The following is a 24825-nucleotide window of genomic DNA, read 5'->3' as shown; positions in this document are numbered from 1 at the left end:
GAAATACGACGATTTACGACAGCGCTGCAATTCCTTTGTTTTCCCGCAAAACGGACGCACGGCGGATTTTGGGGCAGTTAACATGGCGACTCTGCGACACAAAGGCGCAATGACTGTGTTGCGGAGTGGCCTCGCGTGCATACGGTGTCGGCGAAAACGAAATATTCTGAATCCTGCCTCCAAAGTGGAAGAAATCCATTGAGGGGGGCTTGCTTCAAATGCATATCAAAGGCTCCCGCGGCACGAGACCGCGCCGATAACGTCAGCACTCGTACACGTCACATTGGGCGTGCGCAGTGGTGCTACTAAACATTAAAAACAGAAAATATGTCGTCTTTAATTTACTGTTTTAATAATATTTTTAAATTAAATATGTTGAATGTTTCCATTTTTGTGTATTTTTGAGCAAAACAAAAATGCAATTGCTTCGAGTGGGCGGGCATATTTTTTTCCGGGCTGAGGAACTTTGGTGGGGTCAAAGTGCATCGTTCGCTGTCGCCTTGTAAATCTGTACTGCCCCCTAGGGCCTGGCATGAATACTACATTGTTTTCATGCGGAACTGCGACATTGTTCGAATGGAGACGGGCCCATATGAATGCAAATTTGAAATTTTTCGTATTCTCGCAGAGTCACCATGTAAACGGCCCCTTTCTTGTGAGAGAAATAAACATGGGTTCCAAGATAATTAGTGCAGGTGGTGAAAAAAGGAAAAAGGTGATGCTTGCCATTTAAATGAAGATGGAAATGAAGTATAAGCGTGGTGTGCTCATCCGTAAACTGGCTCGACAATACAGCCGTATAATGTCTACAATCTTGAAGGTCCTTCTCCAACCTCAATTTGCCAGTCCTTATAAGTTAAGGTGACAATTATTATTGTTGTAATATCAGCAAGGAAGTCGTCAGCTTTATCAGTGTTACGAAACAGCGAGCCGTTAAAGATGGATCCAAACACAGACGAGGAAGTTTGAAGTATTTATTACAAAACGAGAACTACGGAAGCATGCCAGAACACGCGATAAAAAATACAAAACAAAAAAGGCACGAACCGAGTCGGTGAGAGAACCAAGGGGAAGGCAGCAATTGCCAGAAAAGGCTAAAACAAATAATAGCAAAGTCCAACAAAAAATACCAGCACAACGACGTGATAACAAAGAATACATCCGTAAAAAGCCAGAGATCTCCAGATAACGCACACAGCGGTAAGCAAGCAAGTTAACAAGTAATAGTCCGACACTTGCATATGGTGACAGCAGTCTTCAAATAACTAGCGCTCCTGATGCGCCACAGGTGTGTTGCACAGCCCCACCCATCCAGCTGAATCATGTGCTGAAAAGAAAAAAGAACTGAGAAGGCACACATACATGACAGTCAGGTTTTTAATCATTTATTTCAGAACTTGTGCACCACAACACGCCTACTGTCCCCCACAGTATACGCCAAAAACAACAGGGCATTAAAAGTGAAAGTAATATCTCTAACACACCAACCTATCTCACTGTGATGTCAGCCACGCGGTGCCTTCAGGTACAGCACGCAAAACACATCCACCACATTAGAACCCGATTTGTTACATTATTACATAAATTATTATTATTATTACGATTTTTATTTATAATTTATTTGTTTTGCTTGGTGTAATTGCCATTTGTAATGGTACCAGCAGTATTTATAACGCTCGGCATACAACCATTTTGAATTACAAACAAGCTCCTGGAATGAATTAACTTCATATGTAGAGGTACCACTGTATTTAGATAAATGATCTTTACCCCAAATTAACCCTTTAATTGATTTTATTTTAAATTATTAATAATTTTTTTTTATTGCCCAACAGAAAATACAGGTAGTCCCCGGGTTACAATGTACCCGACTGATTTCAACTTTACGACGCCGGAGTCTCGTCCTCCATTTTGTATCCAGTCTTTTTTTTTTCATTTATTTCTTTATATTTTTTTTCTTTAATCGTGTAAACATTACCTTTATATACCTTACAATATCCTTATTTTATTAATATGATTCTTCTGCCCTTTGGGGAAATGTGTATTTTATTGTAATATTGACTTTTGCTTTGCGATGCATGCTTTTATTTTGGCGCAGGAAGCTTAGAGCAGATAGTACGTGAGAAAGAGTGCATGTTCACTCGAAGAAGAACGTATTTGCGCACCCGAAGAAAAGCGCACGTGCACACAAGAGGACGAGTATATTTGCTTCCACGAAGAAGGATTTAGCTCGGACATCTCGGCGAGGACAATAAAATGACGTTTAATACATGTTTTTGGATAGTTATTTTGAAATTTACGAGGTAATTGGGGGTACTTAAAGGATTCGTTCCAATTTACACGGAAATTCGAGTTACGTCACCAGCGTAGGAAAGGAACTCGTCCGTAACCCGGGGACTACCTGTACATGTGGGAAACAACTAATACTACAATTGGATATCAAATGTGAGCCGCAAAGTGTTGTCCTGTGGGCCACAATTGGCCCCTGGACCACAGGTTTGAGACCACTGTCCAACATGAGTATCAAGTAATTTAAAAAAGAAATTAAGACAAAAAAAGCATACTTCGTGCATGAAAGGGTTAATAGGGAGGCTAAGGCCTTACAATCAAAGATATAGGACATTGTAGTTATTTACTCATTTATTTATGTTTTCTAGGCTGATTAATGGACTGGGCCTTGCAACATTTGTGTATAGGTAATATGCAGGGTTACATGGTGAGATTGTTTGTGTTAAACAAGAATTTATATGTTGAAATGTAAGGAATGGAACTGATATGTCAGGACTTATGGACACGGGGTGGGAGTAAATAAGTTTTACTTCTTCTCACTCCTTTTCGAATACTCATATTTTGTTTTTCTTTTCTTTTCTTTTCTTTTCTTTTCATTATTGTCACCGATTATTGGTACCTATGTGTGTATTAAGAATTCGAAATAATCAACAATCAAAAGCTGCCAGATCTTCTTTTCCTACTTAAAATTGCATTGTATCTCACCCAAATTTTTGCATGCGTTTAGTTTGATTACTTTTGAAATTGAAATCAAAGCAATTTCGTGTTACTACATGAGCATGGCAATTAGCACAAATGTATTTGTCGAAAGTATCTATTCTCGTAAACATCAATGTCATCAGGCATGTCATGTTTACAAGCACCAAATAAGCCGTTTTCTAATACAATTAGTTCTTGCCACCTTTTTTTAAGTCTCGTTAAAGTACACTAAGAGTGCATTTACCAAGCAAGATTTTAAAAATGAAGCTCATCACTACTTGTGAATGCTAGAAATAGATAACTTAACACCTTGGAGGTGGACATAAAAATTGCTGAATCCTCTCACTGTATTTCAACATAATACTTTTGTTTTGCCCATTTTTCTCTTCTTGAAGCTTTTGGATGTCGATCAATAGTGTACTGCAACTGTTGAATTGAGAATGGATGAGATTAATACTTAATGGCTTTCTCTGTTAAAGTATTTCGAAACAACCACTCCCCACAGCACAGAACACTGTTTTAAAGAATTCCCCAAGAAGAGATTATTCGCCTACTTTTCCTCCTTTTCATTCCCGTCAGCATGCAAAGGTAGGCAGCGCTGATATCGACTGATAAAGATAAGATATAAATAATTGAGTTGTTGCACCCATTGACAAAAAGTCCTTACAACTACAGGAACTGAATAGACGGAATGCCAAAACATTGGTAATGGTTAACCACTTTAAACTGTACTGCAGAAAAACAGACAAAACTGTACCGTTCACTAAAAGTTTTTTCATAGCATGATGTTTTTTGCTAGTTTAAATTTGGGGTGCCTTAGAGGTTACGAATGCAGTTTTTTAACAGAGGTTGAAGTTTAAAAGAAAGAAAAAACCAAAAGAAAAAGAAAAAAAAGTTCCTTTACAAGTGTGGCAGGGCCTGTCTTAATGGCTTGGCTGTATTCTACAGTGCATGTGTCTCCAGTATGTTAATGATGCTACTGGAGACCCAGCTCTGTTGGAATAACAACCAGGACCCACCGCATCACTACCAGGTCCCTCTGGCCACCCTGCGCTTGTGTGCGTGCGTGTCCTGCGCTTTGTCTGCATGAGTCTTAACATGTGTGTTCAGTGCTTTTCAATTCACAGCCAGTGCACAGAGTGCAAGTCTCCATTTGTAACGATACCGCTTACTTAGGTCCAAAAGTATTTGGACAATGTCATTTTAAAAAAGACTTCTTTTTTTTTTTATTTCTTTGCATGCAATCACTATGAAATTGACATAATTTGTGATTTCTGTGTGTCTCTCTGTACGGCTTTATTAATAGGCTAAAACTTGAGGTGAGAGGGTTCATGTTGGCCAAAAGAAGGAGTGTTTTTATGTAATCGGTCAAGAAATGGCCTCACATTCTGTTAAGTTATATTAAAACAAGGATTCAAAAGGTTTATTGTTCATTGTTACTAAGAATGTAAAAATACAGTGATCCTTCGTTTTAATGGGGCCCAAAACCCGCCGCAATAAGTGAAAAACCGCAAAGTACCGACACCCCCCCCCCCTCCAAAAAATGTTTTCAATGTTCTTATTCGGATTTAGCATTGGAAAGATATACATATAAGACATTTTGGTAACACTTTACTATAAGGGCCCCTTAATTCACACTAGTTAATGCATTTTTAAACAATAACTCATGTTTAACTAACTTGACAATAATTCATTTAATTCCTTATCTAACATTTATTAATATTTTAATTAACATGAATTAATGCATTAAGTTAATGCATTAGTTAATGCATTTTAAGACAATAACTAATGTTACACTATAGTAATACTAGTAATGGTTAATTATAGTTAAGTAACACTTATGAGGTACGTTCACGTGAAATAATACCATACTTAAGGTTAGGTTAAAATAAATATATATAATACATTACTTAACATCAATTCACATATACATTAGTGCATTATTAAATAGTTAGTAATGTATACTGGTACTAGTAAGTGATTGTTATTTTAAAATGAGAAACATTGCTCTCTGAGTCCTTGGGTGCTGCTAACCTAACCTTAAGTATGGTATTATTTCATGTGAACGTACCTCATAAATATTATTTAACTTTAATTAAACTCTAAACTTAAGTAAGGAATTATAAATGCTTAAGTCCCTCCCCCCAACCTTTGTTAACCATTACTGAATGCTTTTTGGTTACTGTCTGGTTATGCATTAACTAATGCATTAACTAATGTGTTAACTCATGTTAATTAATATATTAATAAATGTTAGATAAGCAATTATATTAATTTTTGTAATGTTACTTAAACATTAGTTATTATCTAAAAATGAATTAACTAATGTTAATTAAAAGTCAAAATAGTGCATGCATGTGCATTTTTTGAGTGTAGCACGGTACCACTCTTATATGGGAGTGTATGTTTACTGGTAATGGTTTACAGTTAACTGTGTGTAATCCATCATTGAAAATGGTAGTTAAAAAAAAAAAAAAAATGCCAAGATTGGCAAATGGCGATTGCTACCTGATGTTAAATGTTACCTCAGTCCAACCCCAACAAAAAAAGGGTGTGTTGTCTATTTATGCGCGTGAACTGTGAAATAAAGAATGCTAGAACAATAAAAATACAAACTCACAAGTTTCATGTTTTCAGAACTGCTGGTTTAGTTTTAACCAATAGAACAAACTTTAACTTTCAAATGCTGTGATGAAAAAAAAAAAAAAAAAAAAAAAAGCTTTTTTCTCTTTCCTGTTGTACTCAACCACTACCGAACCGTGACTCGTGTCTACCATTACACTACTAATTGTTACCATACAGAAATCACAAATATGATTCACTGTATGTCTTTCCAGCTTGACTCTACCACTCGCAAGGTCGTCAAACGGTGGGTGGGTGCGTATTGGCCAGAGATAGAGTATGTTTCATGTGGATTATTCAAAACTTGATGGCTGGGACTTAAAATGTCCTGTAACTCGGCAAGTCGGATGACCGCACACTCCAGCATTATCAATTTAAGAATCAAAATTGTTTTGGATACCACTATAAAATGTAACACTCTTGTCTGACTGCCTGTCAGTAGCTCCAAGACATCCCCACATTGAAATTGTGGCCTAGAGCCGTTAACTGCAACCACTTGGACAGTTTGTTTGTTCACTTTAAGGTCATACAGCCTTCACTTTTGTTATTGGCAAGTAAAAAGAATGCTCTATGGGCACGAAATCAGACAAATGACTTGTTTTAAGAATATTTAATTTCCTTCACTTCAGTTGCTTTTTTTTTTTTTTAATGCTTTCCGGGTTATTATCCATTTGTAACGGCAGTAAGAGCCACAAACAAACAGATAGTGCAGGATGATAGCATTTTATGCCTGATAAAGTCCTTCCAGGTCTGCATCAACTCTGTCAAATCGAAGTCTGATCACTTGGAAGTCACGTTACAGCTGTACTGTACATCAATCAATAATTATTATTACTTTTAATCTATTGTTGTCTTGTACAGAAGCATAATTTGAAAGACAAAATCTAACTACCAAACGTCAGTGACCTAGTTGGATAATATTCATGTTCCAGCATAAATATGCAGAATGAGTAAGCACTAAATATGTCCTTGAAGGCAACTCGGGGCTAATCTGATCATGTAAACAACAATTTACATACAAATCTTTTGTTATAAAAGAGGATGATTTAAATGCAGGTTGGGGTGCCCTTCATCCTCATGATATTTGATCAAGGTCGAAAATCCCAGCTCTTGAAATGCAGATTCGAAAAAAGTCAAATGGCTCTGACAACAGTGCATTAGATAAGAAATGTGTTCGGACCCCTAAGGGCTCCAGCACTAATCCTGGAATTCAAATGTGGCCATGTTATGATATTAGCAATGATGTTATATATAATAATAGCTCACATGGTAATGGTCCTTTAAAAAAATTACTAGATCACACTTCCTCCACCACTTAATACAGCAATGTAAACATGTTTTCATTAATGAGGAAATCAGGGCGCACAAGGATTTCTGGGGGACAGAACAACACGCAATATTCAAACTGTTTAGTCACAGGCCACGATCTTAATCTTAATGAAATTCATGGTCCATATGGATTATGACTTCTTGAAATATAAGATTCCATATGGGTGAGAAAAAATGCATCGAAAGTATAGAAACTGATGCTTCACCCACTTTGTATCTATAAGCAAAAATTGTGGGTGCGCTGGTGTACCTAAGAACATTGTTAGTTTTTATGCAAATGAATCTCGTTAAATGTTAAACACATCATTACACTTTTGCTTTGATCTCAAATCCAAGCATATTTACATTTAACCATTTTACTCGTTTAAAATTACAAATGACACTACAGTGTGTTAGCAGCAAAAGGTTGAGATTGTTCAGGTAGCAAATTGTGGTGTATTGTGGAACTTTTTTCCAGACATTTTCTATAATGCTGTTGTCATCTTGTGAGAGCTGGTGTCAATGACAAATAAAATCTCTGAATCTGAATCTGAATGCATGCCCAGTATATTGTTGACAATAGATGGCCAAGAGCATGGGTGTCAAACTCAAGGCCTGGGGGCCAAATCCGGCCATTATGCCATTTTATGTGGCCTGTGAGACTAAGGGGCAGTTTGTTTGATGATGCGACACATTTCACGTTTGCATTGACGTGGTTCTGTCTCCATTCGAACAATGACGCAATTCCGTGTGAAAACAATGTAGTCTTCATGCCAGGGCCCAAGGAGCAGTGCAGTTTTACAAGGCGACAGCCAATGATGTGCTTCCTTGACAACAACCTCCTCAGCACGGAAGACAACACTCGAAGCACTGGCTTCCATGCGATTTTTTTCTTTCGTTTCAAAAATGCGAACATAAAATATGTTAAAGTTAAAAATACAGTGGTACCTCGACATACGATCGCTTCGACACACGATTGCTTCAACATCCGACGTAAAATTTAACTCGCCTTTTGTTTCTACATCCGACGACATGCTCGAAATACAACGACATGACAGCAACGCAGACGGACGCATGGCAAATTTTCATGTGAGAGAAATCAACACAGGTTTCAACTAGGTTGGTACAGGCGGAAAAGGTGACGCTTACCATTTAAATGAAGATGCAAATTATAGAAAAATATAAGCGTGAACTGGCTCAACAATACATCTCCACGGTCCTCCTCCGACCACCGTTCGCCAGTCTTTATAAGTCTAGATGGCAATTATTATTGTGGTAACATCGCCAAAGAAATCGCCAACTTCATCAGGTTTTTATCATTTATTTCAGAACTTATCCAACACAAAATGCCTCCTGACCGCCAAAGTCGATGGTGTTCTCAAGAAAACATTGAAAGCAAAAGTAAACTGTCAACCGCTCCGCTCCCTCTCTCTGTCACGTCAGCCACGCGGTGGGTTCAGGTACAGAAAAAATGTCCGCCACATTAGAACCCAATTCATTACACTATTACAGGAATTATTATTATTATTATTATTATTATATTATTATTCAGATATTTATAATTATTTTGTAATTTATTTTATGTGTAATCGCCTTTTGTAATATTACCAGCAGTGTTTATTAAGGATTTGGTGAAGGTTTTAGGGTAGTGGAACAAATTAATGGGATTATAATGTATTCTTATGGGGAAATCCTGCTGGACAAACGACCATTTTGATTTACAAACAAGGTCCTGGAACAAATTAACTTTGGAAGTAGAGGTACCACTGTATTATAAAAACGCTCAATTAAAAAACAACTTTCCGCAATTTTTGCTGATTTGAATGTTTAATAGCAGGGACTGGGCATGCCCAAAGTGACGTGTAGGAGTACTGACGTCATCGGAGCGAGAGCCATTCATATGGTTGCGGAGACATCCCCGCAATCGAAACGTTCCACTTTGGAAACCAGAATAAAAAGTTTGCTTCTTCGCCTTCCATTTTCGTCGTCACCGTGTAGGGGCGAGGCCATTCCGCAACACAATCCTTGCTGCTTGGTGTTGCAGCGTGGCCCCTAAATTGTGTGATTTTACTTCATGCTTCTCACTACAGAAATCACTTTACTCCATTTCTCCCTTTTATTTATTATTTTAATAAATAAATAAGCTTATTGAATAATAAGAGAACTACCATTTTAAAATAAATAAGATCAAATACTTTTTCTTAAAAAAAAATGTAAAGCATTAAAAAAAACACACACACATATTTAAAAATGTATCTAAAGACAATATTTACTGTTTTAATAAAGATATAAACAAATGAAAAAGTAAAATGAAAATTAAATAATAAAAATATTTGCTCAAAAAAGAGGATTTAACAATATCTCCCAATCAGAGGTCCCAAACCTTTTTTGCACCACGGACCGGTGTAATGTGGGTCTTTTTTTTTCATGGACCACCAATACAGTATGTGGCATAAAATTACAGTAAAAATAAAATAACATGATGGGGCTGAAATTAAACATTAAGTGCATAGAAAATGTAACTCACCATTCGCCGAATTAACCTTTTTTAACCTCTCCTAAAACTTGATGACAAATACACTTGGTCGCATGCATAATGAGTTCATCTCCAATCATGAAAGGTTCCTTGGCGTAAGCAATAAGGTTTGCCACAAGGTACTTTGTTGCCTCATTTGCTAGCTTTTAGGCATATATTATGCAGAATGGATTTGGTTGTTGGCTCATCTTCTGGCTCAGCAGGTTTCCTTTTCCCCGTAGAGAAGCTGTCCAAAGACGTCTTTGTTTTCAGTCATCTTCGCTAGGGTTGGGTATCGAGCATCAATGAGAACCAGTTGTATCACTCCGATGCTCCCGGAATCGTTCGAATTTTAAAATTTTGATTCCATGTTTCGATGCCCTGACCGCCGAGCGGGGAAAAAAATGCTTAAGTTCAAAGACTGATATTTATTTACAAGTTAAAATTAGCCCTGTGAGAAGTTCATACAATTTTAAAAATCATTGAGAAGTTAAGACTTTAATATGAACCGTGCAATTTTTTTTTACCCTGCCTTTTTTTTACCCTGCCTCTTAAAAGAATCGGAATCGAGAATCATTCGGAACCGGAATCGAAACGTGGAATCGTTATCAGAACCGGAAGCATTCAATTTCAAACGATGCCCAACCCTAATCTTCGCTAACGTGTGGGCTTATTATTTCCGGAAACGAATCTGATGCGCCTACGTTATCATTGAGGACAAGCGTACATAGATATTACAAAAAAGGTGCTAGATGCTAGCTCCCATAGATTTCAATGATGGCTTCCTATCCAGTTTTATTATTGTTTCTATATAGAGTAGACAGTCATATCTATGTGTCAAGAGGCACAGGCCAGATTGCAGACATTAACAAATTATTTATTATATTTCTGCTAGCCTGGTACACCAGACTCACCGCTGTTCCAGCTATAGAGTCTGGCGACCAATGAGCGGATCAAATTTCCAGGGCGGAGCAAGCCACAGCAAACAGACAGCAGAGTGGACCAATTAGCGACGGGCAGACGTGACCTTGGTAAAGCGACAACTCTCGCGCGGCGCGAGCGGAGAACGGAGAAGTTTATTTAACATGGGTAGCGCGAGACAGACTGTTGTCATTGACTTGTGTCGATGTGTTTTTGGTCATTTAAAACTGAATTTACTGCGGATTGGAACATATTCTCGGCTCTCCCATTCGCCATCTGTGTTGTTGTGGAGGCGACTTCAGGCGCGCAAGAGTAACGTTGCTCGTTAAGAACACGTCACGCAAATAAACAAATCTGATCGGACGGATGATTTTGTTCTTGCTCGAGAGGCCGTTAATGGGCTGGGTCCCAGACTATTCTCACAGTGTTTGAAAAATACAGGGAGAACAGTCTGGCAGTTCCAGGCAATATTTCTGCGGCCTGGTAGCAAAAGGACTGCCACGGACCGGTACCCTGTGTTTGGGGATCTCTAAACAATGAATTGACTATACAAATATTTTTCGTTTCATTTGATAATCGATTAACAGCCGATGAGTCCGATTAATCTCGGTAGCCCTAGTTGGCAGACATAATCAGAAGGAACCCATATCTACAATATAGTTTGACACCCCTAGATTATAGCCAGCCAATCAGAGGAGACATTAGCCCCTTTCACACACGCCGAAACACTGTGAAAATCCCTCGATCTAAACGCGCAGCCCTTGTATGTGAACGCAATTTCCTGGGTCGACTGACACGGAGATTACAAGGACATTTCACTGTTCGCGTCTTAGTATAATGCCTGGGAAAGTCGAGGCTTACGTGAAAGCAAGCGTTAAATTCCCGGGTCACAGCACAATTGCTAATGACGTATATATCATGGCAGGCCGATCGTCACCTCCTCTTTCTTCGCAGTAAGACGAAAAGCGGTAAACAAACATTGCAATAATAAGCATAGCAAGCTGGAAATAGCTAAATTAAACTGAAAACATATCGAAATTAAATTGCTACTGGATCGTAGAGCCGAGGAAGAGAGTCCATCCATGTGTGGTTTATTTTGTTGCCGATGCTAGAGTCCGCAACTGCGGAAACAAGCTTATGCATAGAAGCAGAAAACAACGTAGGGTTGCATTCAAGGGTCTATTAGATACAAACAAAAAACAAAAATTGACATAATACAAAACACAATGTTTACTCAATTCCTCGTAAGTCCAATGGTCCTACATTTCTCGCGCACTTGTTTTGGCTGATCTCTTGGAGAACGGGAACTTTCTGAAACCCAAAAAGCCTCACACGCCTCTCCCTGGTGCAGCTACAAAAGCCTGCAGCCGTTTGACTGGCGTGATGCGAAAAATAAACAAATTAATCAGCAAAATCAGTTTAATCCGCAGTCCATCTGCATGCTATAAAGCAATGCTGTATTGTGAGATGCTGACCCGGGTGACGTCACATTCGCATTCGTCCCAAACCCGAGACTGGAGCCGGAAGTCACTCATTTTAATGAATTCAAAAATTTAATATATAAAATAGGGCTGTCAAAATGATCGCGTTAACGGGCGGTAATTTTTTTTTTAAATTAATCAGGTTAAAATATTTGACGCAATTAACGCACATGCCCCGCTCAAACAGATTAAAATGACAGCACAGTGACATGTCCACTTGTTACTTGTGTTTTTTGTCTCCCTCTGCTGGCGCTTTGGTGCGACTGAATTTATGGGTTTAAGCACAATGAGCATTGTGTAATTATTGACATAAACAATGGCGAGCTACTAGTTTATTTTTTGATTGAAAATTTTACAAATTTTATTAAAACGAAAACATTAAGAGGGGTTTTAATTAGGGCTGTCAAAATTAACGCGTTAACGCGCAGTAATTAATTTTTTAAATTAATCACGTTAAAATATTTGACGCAATTAACGCACATGTCCCGCTCAGACAGTATTCTGCCTTTTGTTAAGTTTTACAGCAAGGCTTTTTGTGCTGTAACAGCGAACTCTTGTGGTCGCTTTGCGACATGGTTTATTGGTTTTCTCCTCTCGTTCAATATGGCTGCAAGACGTCTCTGTTGTGCTTATATGATCCTTGGACAAGATTTGTCCGTAAGTATGGTTGTTGTAAAGAATGTACATATTATGTTAATAAGCGAAATGTTATATTTTTTGTATGAGACGCTTTTTGTTTATGTTTAGTTAACCTGTATAGCGTGCTAAGCTAACGTTGTTGCTAATGCAATGCTTGTGTACGTTTTTTTTGGAGTTTTAAAGGGGACAATGGTTTGAGACCAATTTATTAATAAATCAGATGAAAAAGGAAGAAGTCTGATTATTAAGGCGTCGTTCACTAGCTGTCTAGCATTGGAAAAAGTAGACGCTTCGGAGTGAGGACAGCATAGACAGATTTGAATGACAGTAGATTGAAATGCCCACTACAGTCCTTATGTACCATATGTTGAATGTATATATATCCATCTTGTGTCTTATCTTTCCATTCCAACAACTTATTTTACAGAATATATATATAATTCACAGAAAAATATGGTATATTTTATGATGGTTTGAATTGCGATTAATTGCGATTAATTACGATTAATTAATTTTTGAGCTGTAATTAACTCGATTAAAATTTTTAATCGTTTGACAGCCCTAGTTTTAATATAAAATTTCTATAACTTGTACTAACATTTATCCTTTAAGAAGTCTTTCTATCCATGGATCGCTTTAACAGAATGTTAATGTTAATGCCATCTTGTTGATTTATTGTTATAATAAACAAATACAGTACTTATGTACAGTATGTTGAATGTATATATATCCGTCTTGTGTCTTATCTTTCCATTCCAACAATAATTTACAGAAAAATATGGCATATTTTATAGATGGTTTGAATTGCGATTAATTACGATTAGTTAATTTTTAAGCTGTGATTAACTCGATTAAAAATTTTAATCGTTTGACAGCCTTAATATAAAACGATCGCTTCCACACACATCCAAGCAGTCAATTTCATTCTGGAGCATAAAACGCCACGTGAAATATGAAATAAACATGCTTTTTGGGGTCATACGCACTTTAAATACGGTCTTGATGAGCTTGAATTGGCAACACAGTACAAGCCCAAAAGTGGCCAACCTGCGTCATATCTCTACATGCGTGAAAGCAATGACGCGAGTAAATCCCACGTTACCTTACAAAGGAATTTAGCGGGATATTTGTGAAAGGGGCTATTGACAACCACTGGTATTGAACCCCGAAAACAATTAGCAAATCCACACAAGCATGAGTCTAAAATACAAATTTCACACGTTCACTCCAAAGTTAAGTCTTCAGGCAGTGGATGAGTGTGAAAAATGTCAAATACCTCTACAAATATCATCCTATTACTTGTGCTCAGTGGGAAATTATATTGACATTATACTGAGATTATTTGGCTTCAAGGCGCCCACTAGTGCGCTCCCCATGTAGACTTGATTAAACTTTTCAGAGTTGCTGTCCCCACAGATCTGCTCCAGATGTCTACCTCATTTTTCATTAACTTTGAAATGACATGATAGTGGTTCAGGGAAAAGAGCGAAGGCAACATTTTTCTTTACCTTTACATTTTATTATCCCTCAAGTCATACAACATTATCATTTCGTTTCTACACCATTACACTCCTAGGCTGACTGTTATAGTGTCAAATTTTTACACCTACTGCACAGTGGCTCCCCACAGATTCGTATTTTAGGCTCAGTTGCTCTTCAGGTGGGCCCAGAGTGTGCCTCTTAAAGGACAAAAGTACATACTTCAGAAGATGTGTACTTTTTCTAGCTGGAGTTGGAACATACTCAGTGATGCAGCGTTGAAAACGGTTTGTTGAAGTTCACAAATGCAAATATATTGAAATTATTTCCAACCTTTTTTCACCACCTAGTTGTTATTATGCACATATTTTGTTTGCTCCGAAAAACACTCTACCGTGAGTGAAGCAGAAGAGGATTTCAGGTTGGGGAGAACACATACTAAATAGTGGAGTGCATAAAAAAAAAGCATAATCATGCTGAATGTTTATTTGTGGCCAATAGGTGGAGGCTATAAAACCCCAATTAGATAGGTCTGTTTAGTTGTACTCGTCACAGGTGCCATCCAAAATGTCAGAGCTCTCAGAGAGATGAGAAATGCCAGTGTTAGAAGAATAAAAATGCAATAGTGAGCATGAGAGGGCACCTATCGGAGGAAAATATGGGGTAGGGCGACTTCAATCGAGGGAAAAGACAAATTCAATAATTAACATCATGTATTATTTTAGCCTTGATTCAGTTTAACATTTCGATTTTTGTAAGCAAATTGTGTAGAGCAAATGTAGAATCAAACGATAAAATGGTAAATAAATACAATAATGACAATACACCATTATCATAATCATGTTTGCAGTGCATGATGATATTTCCGAGGCATTTTCAATTCAGATAAAAGCTTTGGTCAAATTAACTCAAAATGAAATGGCATTGGTGGGGGAGGGGAATAATCTTGTTAGTCTAATGAAATGATGTCTTTTACCCCATTCGCATTTTGAAGACTGTCTTAACAGTGTGTGTACTTAACGTACATGAACGTGCCCTTTATGTAAAATATCCTCACAGAATAAAGGCGCATAGGTCTTCAGGTGAAAATGAGGTGCCCTTGCCCATTTATGTGACAGAAAAGAATAAGTGTATGTGATGAGGAGTGAGACACAGATGCATTGATATAATAGATGTGTTGAGGTTTATTGTGAGAAACGATTGTTAAAGGTCATAAGACGAGTTTGACATTTCCCATGGCATATCTCCGCTACGTTTGTGCGCGCGCACACACAGAGTGACAGATCATTGTGGGCAGCAGCTGAATTTTCACCGCATTTCCAATCAAACATTACTTCAGGGAATTTACGCAAGCATTTCAAGCTCTTTGGCTAATGATGCAAGCCCATTTCGTTTCTTCCCAGCTGGCGCAGGTCCAACCTCATTACGACAGCACCCTGGCCGATTGATTGAGTGATCAAAGCTAATCACGTTTAATCGTATGTAAAAAGCACCACTGAGTGCCCAGGCATGAGCACGCACACACACACACACACACACACACAGACACACACACTCCACTCACCATTATTTGCCCTACTCGTATCCTTCACAGTTTGACCCACACCGCCAAGCAGACCTCCCCCTCCACACTCACACAAATGACCTTATGCTTCCTGTTTTTTCTAAATTTTGAGAGCGAGTGAGTGGCAGATAAGAAGTTAAGATAGACTGGGGGGGTTGTTTTTAATTGACATCTATGGTGGAAGCCTTAAAGCAGCATAAACAAATTCTTAAATAGCAATATTATGTAAATTAGAATCATATTCCGAAACGATTCGACTATATACAACAATTTGGCAAAGCGCAGATGGCGAGAAATTAGTCTTTTAATCTGCCGTTTAGCCCCGCCTGTCATTATAGCGCTTTAGTGTCCCCAGCTAGAGGATGACGTCGGTAGGGTCACGATTTCATCTGATTTAGAATTCAGCCCATTGAGGGGGAAGATTCAGAACAAAGACAACATGACAGAGTTGACAAAATGTCAAAATTGTTTCAATCTCTCCACTCCAATAGCCGACATGCTAACCCGAACCAAGCGGCATTTCCAAGTCTTATTCTTGCTTTTCTAAAACAAAAAATCACACAAAACTACCCCGGATCATTTCACATGGCGGCGGGGTTGTTGAATGTCTTCACCGATCGGCCAACCCCCCGGCAGCGACCAAGTTACAGCTCTTCGTTCCCCTGCTGCTGCGTTGCCGGGGAAACAGCTGGAGAACGATCGCCGAGCGGCTGTTCCAATCTTTTTCGCCTTTCGAAAACGAAAAATAGCACAAAACTATCGTGTCTCATGTCACACACGGCGGCGAGGGTGACAGGCTTCACGATTAGACAGCCTCCGGCGGCGAGCATGTTTCGGCTCACCGTTCCCCTGCTGCAGGCAGGAGTGCTCGTTGCCGGGGAAGAAGCTGGAGAATGACCGCCGGACAAACTGGCCGACATCGGAGAAGCACATGGCTCCCCGAGCCCAACTCGAGGATAGTGGTCTAATGCCAGGCACAGAAAGAGGGCAGAGGGGGCTGGAAGTCTGAACGATATGGAGAACGGCAGACAAGAGTGGGGGACTGCACGAGCATAAGCCGAGTATAGCACTCTCACGGCGGGCACGCAAAGAGGACTGAGGGGGGTGTGCGACAAACTGCTGGTCGTCGGCCGAGTGGCCTTCTCGGTGGACAAGGAGCATTGTCAGCTACAAAATGCAATCCACCTCCGTATTAAAACGTGTTCCATGATCCCAGTATTTTACATAATACAAAACACGTAGTTTACTCAAACACGTAGTTTACTCACTTCCTCGTAAATCCAATGGTCCCACAGTTGTTGGACTTGTTTTGGCCAATCTCATCGGTAAACGGGAACTTTTTGAAACCCAAAAAGGCTCGCACTCCTCTCCCTGGTGCAGCAACAAAACCCTGCAGCACATTTGGCTAGCGTGATGCGAAAAATAAACGAATTAATCCACAAATTCAGCTGAATCGGCAGTCCATCTGCATGCTATAAAGCAATGCTGTATTGTGAGATGCTGGCCCGGGTGACGTCACATTCGCATTCTTCCGCAATCCAGGAAGTCACTCATTTTCATGGCGCAGGATTGAAAATTTTTTATATGTAAATCGATCGCTTTCACACACATCCAAGCGGTCCATTTCATTCAGAAGCATGAAATACATGTGAAATATGAAATAAACATGCTTTTTACAGTCATAGGCACTTTAAAACAAAATTGTCAAACTTAAGGACCGAGGGCCAGAATCAGCCCATCAAATCATATGTATGTAGCCCGCAAAATTACATGTGCGTCAACATCATGTTCGTTGCTTATTTTTTTGTTGTCCTCAACAAGAGAATATTTCTTTTTTTTTTTCATTTTCAAAAAATTTCAAGTAAATAAGTAAACAATTCTTTACGTTGTTTAAAAGTATAAAATAGTAATAATCATCATAATAATTTGATAAAAAATGAGAATGAGAGTGAGGGTATTTACCACGGGGTGCTGGAGCCTATCCTAGCCAGTAACGGGTAGGAGGCAGGGTACAACCTGAACTGGTTGCCAGCCAACCGCAGGGTACATAGAGACAAACAGCCATTCACGCTCACAGTGGGCGTCGCCAACTATAATTCAATGGGGAACTTGCCCCCAGTGTCGGTCTCCAGTGCCCCAGTAAAAATTTCACAGGTTAGAAAATAAAATACTTTTAAGTTTTAAGTCTACATAGCATAATCTACAGAATGCGCCTATTTAATAAGGTCATATTACTCTATTCATTCAATATATCTGCACATGGCCCCTTAATATGTTGATTTATGCACATAACTTTAGCTGTGATAGGCATATGAGTTGATAATCAACCATCAAACTACGTCACAATAATATGCTTCAATTTAGTGCCCATTTGTGGACCTTCAATCATGGATTACGCAAAGATGAGCGGTTTCTTACAGAGCTCATCTCCCGCGTCAAGTCTCCGATCAGCCAGCTGCGGGGCTGGCCCCTCCCAATTCAATGCCGACCGAAAATGAGTATATAAAAATGCGTAGAGGAAAATTAAACCTCAAAAGGTGAACTGTGTGGTACCCCCAGTCAAAGAGGTGCGCAATCTGTTTTTTAATGACATTTCCACCTGTCAAAACTGTCACCACTTCCAGGATTGTCACTGTTATGTACAAGCACTCCTGGTTGCGGCTTCCAAGAAATGTACGCAGCGCCACACAATGTTTGTTTATTTATTTATTTATTTATATTTATTTATTATTTTTAAAGCTGTCCTGTTCAGCTGTTTGACACGGAGAATGGAAGTCTAAGTGTTTCACTTTGAGAGTGTGGCATACTCCCATTCTGATCATTCAACATACCTCGTTTATGATGACAAAGCAGTGAACAGGAAGGAGTTATGGGAGAACAGAAGAAAAGAAACACAAGAGAAGAAAGAAAAGAAACACAAACAAACAACAACAAGAAAGACATTGAACGTCTACATTAACTACTACGTTGGTGCTATCGTCAGCTAGATGTATTTCTGGTTGACACCATGTGGGGGGCCTGTTGACCAAGGAAAGAGGGGGACGGGGGTGGGGGAGTCTATAAGCTAAGTGGTTAAAAGGGGTAAAGTGTACACAAATCAGCTCTGTGATCTGAAACCCAGTAATCGTGTGAATCCCTTGTGATTGTAAATCCGTTGGTGACCGACCCTACACCGCCCCTCCCGGCACCGGAACCCCCCACCCGAGTGCGCCCTATCAAATCCTGCCGCACGCGAGCCCCACCAAGCTCGCGACAGCCACGCAGACACATACGCACACAATATGTTTCTATTTGTTATTTTCAAGTGGTGAGACAACTACTGAGCATCGATAGTAACATATGATGTCAGGCTTCCGTCATTGTTTTCTAAAGATTTATTTAAATCACAACTCGCCAACTGCTTGTAAAGGCCGAGCGCGCCCTCCCTCACTCCCGCGCCCGCGTGATGCATTCAATTGCAATCATTGAAAAGAACAGTGATCACAAAACAAAGTTCCTGACTTCTGGTCTAGACGGTGTAATAATTTCAAAATTTCCCACTTCAGAGGTAAACATGAGACTGTCATAAGACCGTCATAATTATAACATGTCACTGTCATGGGCATTAATGAATGCTTATGACAGATGTCATTAGGTGTCATCCGGCAAATTATGTCACTAACTCCATTTATGTCCTGCTCGGAACTTTTGCATCCATTCAAAAGTGAGGTGATTTGGCAGATGACACAAAATGACATCTGTCATCAACATTCATTAATGCTCATGGCAGTGTCATTTCATAATCAAGATGGTCTTATGACAGTCCTATGGCGCTACTGTCAAATAAAGGGTTACCAAATACAAAAACTAGCAATTAATAAAACAATTGGAACGGTAAGGGTAACTGAAGAAATATTTAGCATAGAACATGAATTTTGATTGTTATTTTCATCTGTAGTGCTGGAATGCATTCTAGGTGGACGACAGCAGGTGGCAGCAGAGGTTCACTGTCTCCTCCAAGGGAGCAGTGATTGGCAAATGAAGTTTCTATGAATGAAGCAATGAAGCTTTGTAGCCAATTGGTTCTAAGCTTCATGGTGGTTCATTTGGTCTTATGATGCCGCTGACAAATAAAGTGTTACTGGTTAATATTTTTTGGTGTAAATATCCTATCATACAGGTAGGACACCTGCGGATTATAGTCCAGTGCAGTTTATCTGTGAACAAATGCCGTTCTCGTGTCAAATTTGGTGGGTGGCGGCTTATAGTCAGGTACAGTTTATAGTCCAGAAATTGCGGTATATAAATACACAATAATAGTAATAATATTTACTGTTTCTAATTTTATAACTAAAATAAAAGATAAAAGGAAACTGATGGGGGGTTTTTTCGCCTATTTTCCCTTATTGAAAAAAAAATGTCAATACATTTGAGAATTTTTTTTTTTTTTTTTTTCTTTATGGAAAATACTTGCTATTAGGAGGTTCAAAAAAAGATATGACAAATTTTGAGGGCAAGAATGTCTCTGAATGAACCGACTAACAAAATAGTTGTCGATTAATATGCGAATCTATTAGTTGTAGATCTATTGTGGCAGCTCTGATTGGCAAAATAATGGCCCTCCAAATGAAACCATAATTACAACAAAGATGAATTTGACACCACTGCCTTAAAGCAATACTAGATGGAAACAAGATGCTCTGTGTGACTAACGGAGCTTTGACAAGCCGAGTAAGATCTGGCAGTCAAAGGCAATATTTTGAACATGAGGCTCATCTTTCCCATTTTATATTCACCGCACCCCGTTGGAGGCAGCTGTGTCTAAAGCGTCTTAGATTTCTTTCACTATTTCCCAGTGCTTTGATCAGATTTTGATACCCAGCTGAGATGCTCCCACACGAAAATGTTGTAATAATGTAGTGTGATAACTGGAAGGAATAAGTGAAATGACATTAAGTATGGACTATTTCTGTGGTGGGAATGTGTAACATCTGAATTGCTGTTGTGGCTCATCCTTGTACGAAAGTTTGTGGAAGGCGGATGATGCAAAAACTCTCCAGGGTCATTTGAAAGATGTTGTTTTTAAACATAATTTGCCTGGAAGAACTAATAGAACTGAAAGAGACGCCAAAAAAAGCCATCTCTTTCAAAGCTGTTTTTGTGCAACACACTACAATTGTCAGCAAGTAAACCGTTTACATTTCAGGGCTCCAGACTAACATTTTTTACCAGGAGCATTTATTTTTAGGGGCCAAGTAGAAGATTCAAGGGCGCACACTGTCAATCGACATGCAAGTTTTCCTATCATTTTTACAGTTTAACCTATAAATACTTTTATAATATATACCTAAAACTACAAACCTATGAATCAATATTTTATTCTCTATCAGTTTTGACATCGACCAGTAGACTGCTTAGAATGTAGGTTAACAAGGGAGTTTTGTTAAATTTCTGTCGCTGTCACCTGGTAATACAACCAATCAGCAAATGATCTATTGATCGACATCCACACGTTACACTTTGTCAACATGCACAAGCTATCATTTTCGCAGTGTGCGACCAGCACATACTTTATGATAACTCTCGGCATGATTTCCTGGACATAAATGAGAAAGCGGCACTATGGGAAGTTGTTGGCGCTTAGAAAAGACGAAAAATTTTAAAATGCCTTCCAAATTCATAGCTAATCAGAGACGAGCGATGACGCACAGGCAGACGGTGGTACGTGTCGCTGTCGGGGAGGAATTTAACATGTGTCATGTGTCAACATGCCTCCTTTGAAACAGTGCCAGCTGGTTTGTTGGAAAGAAAGTAGTCACTTATTGTCCTTTTCACCATTGTTCGCAAGTGCTGTCAAGTTTTCCCGCTACCCCAATTATAACCCACTCCACACATCGCCCACCTACACCTTCATTTTCTTGTTATATTTTCCCTTGGAAAACCGTCTCATTATATTACCGCCAACTAGTGGATTTAACCGTGAAGGAGTTTGTCGAAAAAAAAAAAAGATGCAATGTTGCTGGTCGCACATGTGCCAGGAGATGAAAAAAATACTAGCACTGGCTCAAATTTTACTTGCAAAATGCAACCATTTGGTTGCAGTCTGGAGCCCTGCATGTATGGATATTCTTGCAGACTGCATATAAACCTAAATTTCAGGGACAGTGGTCATTTCAGTGGACTTTATGTTGAAAACACCTATTGATGTCTAATATACAGTATAGATATATAGATATATATAGTCTATATATCTATCTATCTATATATATATATATCTATATATATATATGTCTATATATATATATATCTATATCTATATATATATATATCTATATCTATATATATATATATATATATATATATATATATATATATTTACATGCAGTGGGGCAAATAAGTATTTAGTCAACCACCAATTTGTGCAAGATCTCCTACTTGCAAATATTAGATAGGCCTGTAGTTGTCAACATGGGTAAACCTCAACCATGAGAGACAAAATGTGGGAAAAAACAGAAAATCAAATTGTTTGATTTTTAAAGAATTTATTTCCAAATTAGAGTGGAAAATAAGTATTTGGTCACCTACAAACAAGCAAAATTTCTGGCTGTCAAAGAGGTCTAACTTCTAACTCTCCACTCGTTACCTGTATTAATGGCACCTGTTTTAACTCATTACTGGTATAAAAGACACCTGTCCACAATCTCAGTCAGTCACACTCCAAACTCCACTATGGCCAAGACCAAAGAGATGTCGAAGGACACCAGAGACAAAATTGTAGACCTGCACCAGGCTGGGAAGACTGAATCTGCAATAGATAAAACGTTTGGTGTAAAGAAATCACCTGTGGGAGCAATTATTAGAAAATGGAAGACATACAAGACCACTGATAATCTCCCTCAATCTGGGGCTCCATGCAAGATCTCACCCCGTGGCGTCAAAATGATAACAAGAACAGTGAGCAAAAATCCCAGAACTACACGGGGGGACCTAGTGAATGACCTACAGAGAGCTGGGACCACATTAACAAATGCTACTATCAGTAACACAATGCGCCGCCAGGGACTCAAATCCTGCACTGCCCCTGCTGAAGAAAGTACACGTCCAGGCCCGTCTGCGGTTTGCTAGAGAGCATTTGGATGATCCAGAAGAGGACTGGGAGAATGTGTTATGGTCAAATGAAACCAAAATCGAACTTTTTGGTAGAAACACAGGTTCTTGTGTTTGGAGGATAAATAATACTGAATTGCATCCGAAGAACACCATACCCACTGTGAAGCATGGGGGTGGAAACATCATGCTTTGGGGCTGTTTTTCTGCAAAGGGACCAGGACGACTGATCTGTGTAAAGGAGAGAATGAATGGGGCCATGTATCGAGAGATTTTGAGTGAAAATCTCCTTCCAAAAGCAAGGGCATTGAAGATGAGATGTGGCTGGGTCTTTCAGCATGACAATGATCCCAAACACACAGCCGGGGCAACAAAGGAGTGGCTTCGTAAAAAGCATTTCAAGGTCCTGGAGTGGCCTAGCCAGTCTCCAGATCTCAACCCCATAGAAAATCTGTGGAGGGAGTTGAAAGTCCATGTTGCCCAACGACAGCCCCAAAACATCACTGCTCTAGAGGAGATCTGCATGGAAAAATGGGCCAAAATACCAGCAACAGTGTGTGAAAAGCTTGTGAAGCGTTACAGAAAACGTTTGGCTTCTGTTATTGCCAACAAAGGGTACACAACAAAGTATTGAGATTAACTTTTGGTATTGACCAAATACTTATTTTCCACCATGATTTGCAAATAAATTCTTTAAAAATCAAACAATGTGATTTTCTGTTGTTTTTTTTTCCACATTCAGTCTCTCATGGTTGAGGTTTACCCATGTTGACAATTACAGGCCTCTCTAATATTTTCAAGTGCGAGCACAATTAGTGGTTGACTAAATACTTAATTGCCCAACTGTATATATAGTGTGTTAGTTAGTTAGTTAGTTAGTTAGTTAGTTAGTTAGTTAGTTAGTTAGTTAGTTAGTTAGTTAGTTTGTTAGTTTGTTAGTTGTTTGTTTTTAGCCATCGCAAAATGCGAGTAACACCAATACTACAGTTGTATGTTAAATGATGATAGTTAGTTAGTTAGTTAGTTAGTTAGTTAGTTAGTTTGTTAGTTGTTTGTTTGTTTGTTTGTTTTTAGCCATCGCAAAATGCGAGTAACACCAATACTACAGTTGTATGTTAAATGATGAAAGATATTGTTCTGTGGGCTGGACGCTATAGGAATGTAATAACATTTAAGGAGAAAAAAAAAAACAATTCGAGCATGAGTGAGTTAATCAATATTCATTGCCTAACCCTAAGAAATGGAGAAAAAGCTAAACAATGAAAGGGTTGATCAATATTCATGCCCTAACCCTAAAAAATGGAGAAAAAGCAAAAGAGGGGATGGACAAAATCCACACTTTGATTAGTATTCACACCAAAATGTGATAGTATTTTCTTTCCCCGACAAGGTGCTGTTGATTCGTTAGTTACTTTGTTTTGACGTCACATTAGTATTTTTCCTGCTGACGAACTAAGTTGTTTCTGGCAAGTGATATGATTTAGTTCATTTTAAAAACTGTTTGTCGCATATCCATTGAAAAAAGTAATATCCAACCGAGCAACCCAATAGAGCATCCATTTGCTGCTCTGATTTTGAAGTGCTTGTGTAGGTGCAAAATGATGTCTGTTGATTTGCTGACGGAAAACTGACCGCCATTTTCCATGTTGCTCCGAATGTTTTGACGGAAAGGAAAACGCTGAATCCAATCATATGTGCACGCTCAGACAACTATTGGTCAGATTGCTTGATGTGATTAAGTATCAATTTTGTTTTTTACTCTTTTGAGACCCTGTTTTTACCACAATCCTTATTGAATTGTAAATCCTATAGTTGTGAAGGATCTTGTTTGTGTCAGCACTGATTACATCCTAGTTGCTCTGATTATCACATTCATCTGGTTCTCAAGAGACCATGAAATACAAAAAAATGACCAAAAAGATTAATTCAGGCTAATACATTTGATGCTGGGTCAACTTCACACATTCATTTTATGTACTAGTATATATGATGAGCTTTTTCTTGCCTAGGAAACGCTACAGGTCAATCGTCACACATTAGATTTTCTAAGTGCATGAATCAAATTCATCACATGTCCAGAAGAGCAAAACTAATCCTCCTTAGCATTTTCATTTAAGTGCCTCCAGTGTGCCACTGTTTAAATGTTGCTTGGAGTATTTTGCAGCTCGTTAAAAGGCTTGCGACATAAAACCACCAAAACAACACCAGACGAGAGAACTTCA

The 24825-nt window shown here is 38.8% G+C and overlaps 1 protein-coding gene across 2 annotated transcripts in view; it reads left to right on the top strand.

Moving 5' to 3' along the window:
• LOC130917493 (cGMP-dependent 3',5'-cyclic phosphodiesterase) overlaps nucleotides 1-24825 on the top strand; it is a 384643-nt gene that overhangs the window by 276908 nt on the left and 82910 nt on the right. The gene's annotated exons all lie outside the window — the stretch shown is intronic.

This window comes from Corythoichthys intestinalis, chromosome 6 (assembly GCF_030265065.1).
Source record: "Corythoichthys intestinalis isolate RoL2023-P3 chromosome 6, ASM3026506v1, whole genome shotgun sequence".
Classification (NCBI taxonomy): Eukaryota; Metazoa; Chordata; class Actinopteri; order Syngnathiformes; family Syngnathidae; genus Corythoichthys; species Corythoichthys intestinalis.
This window is presented reverse-complemented; position numbering and strand designations above follow the sequence as displayed.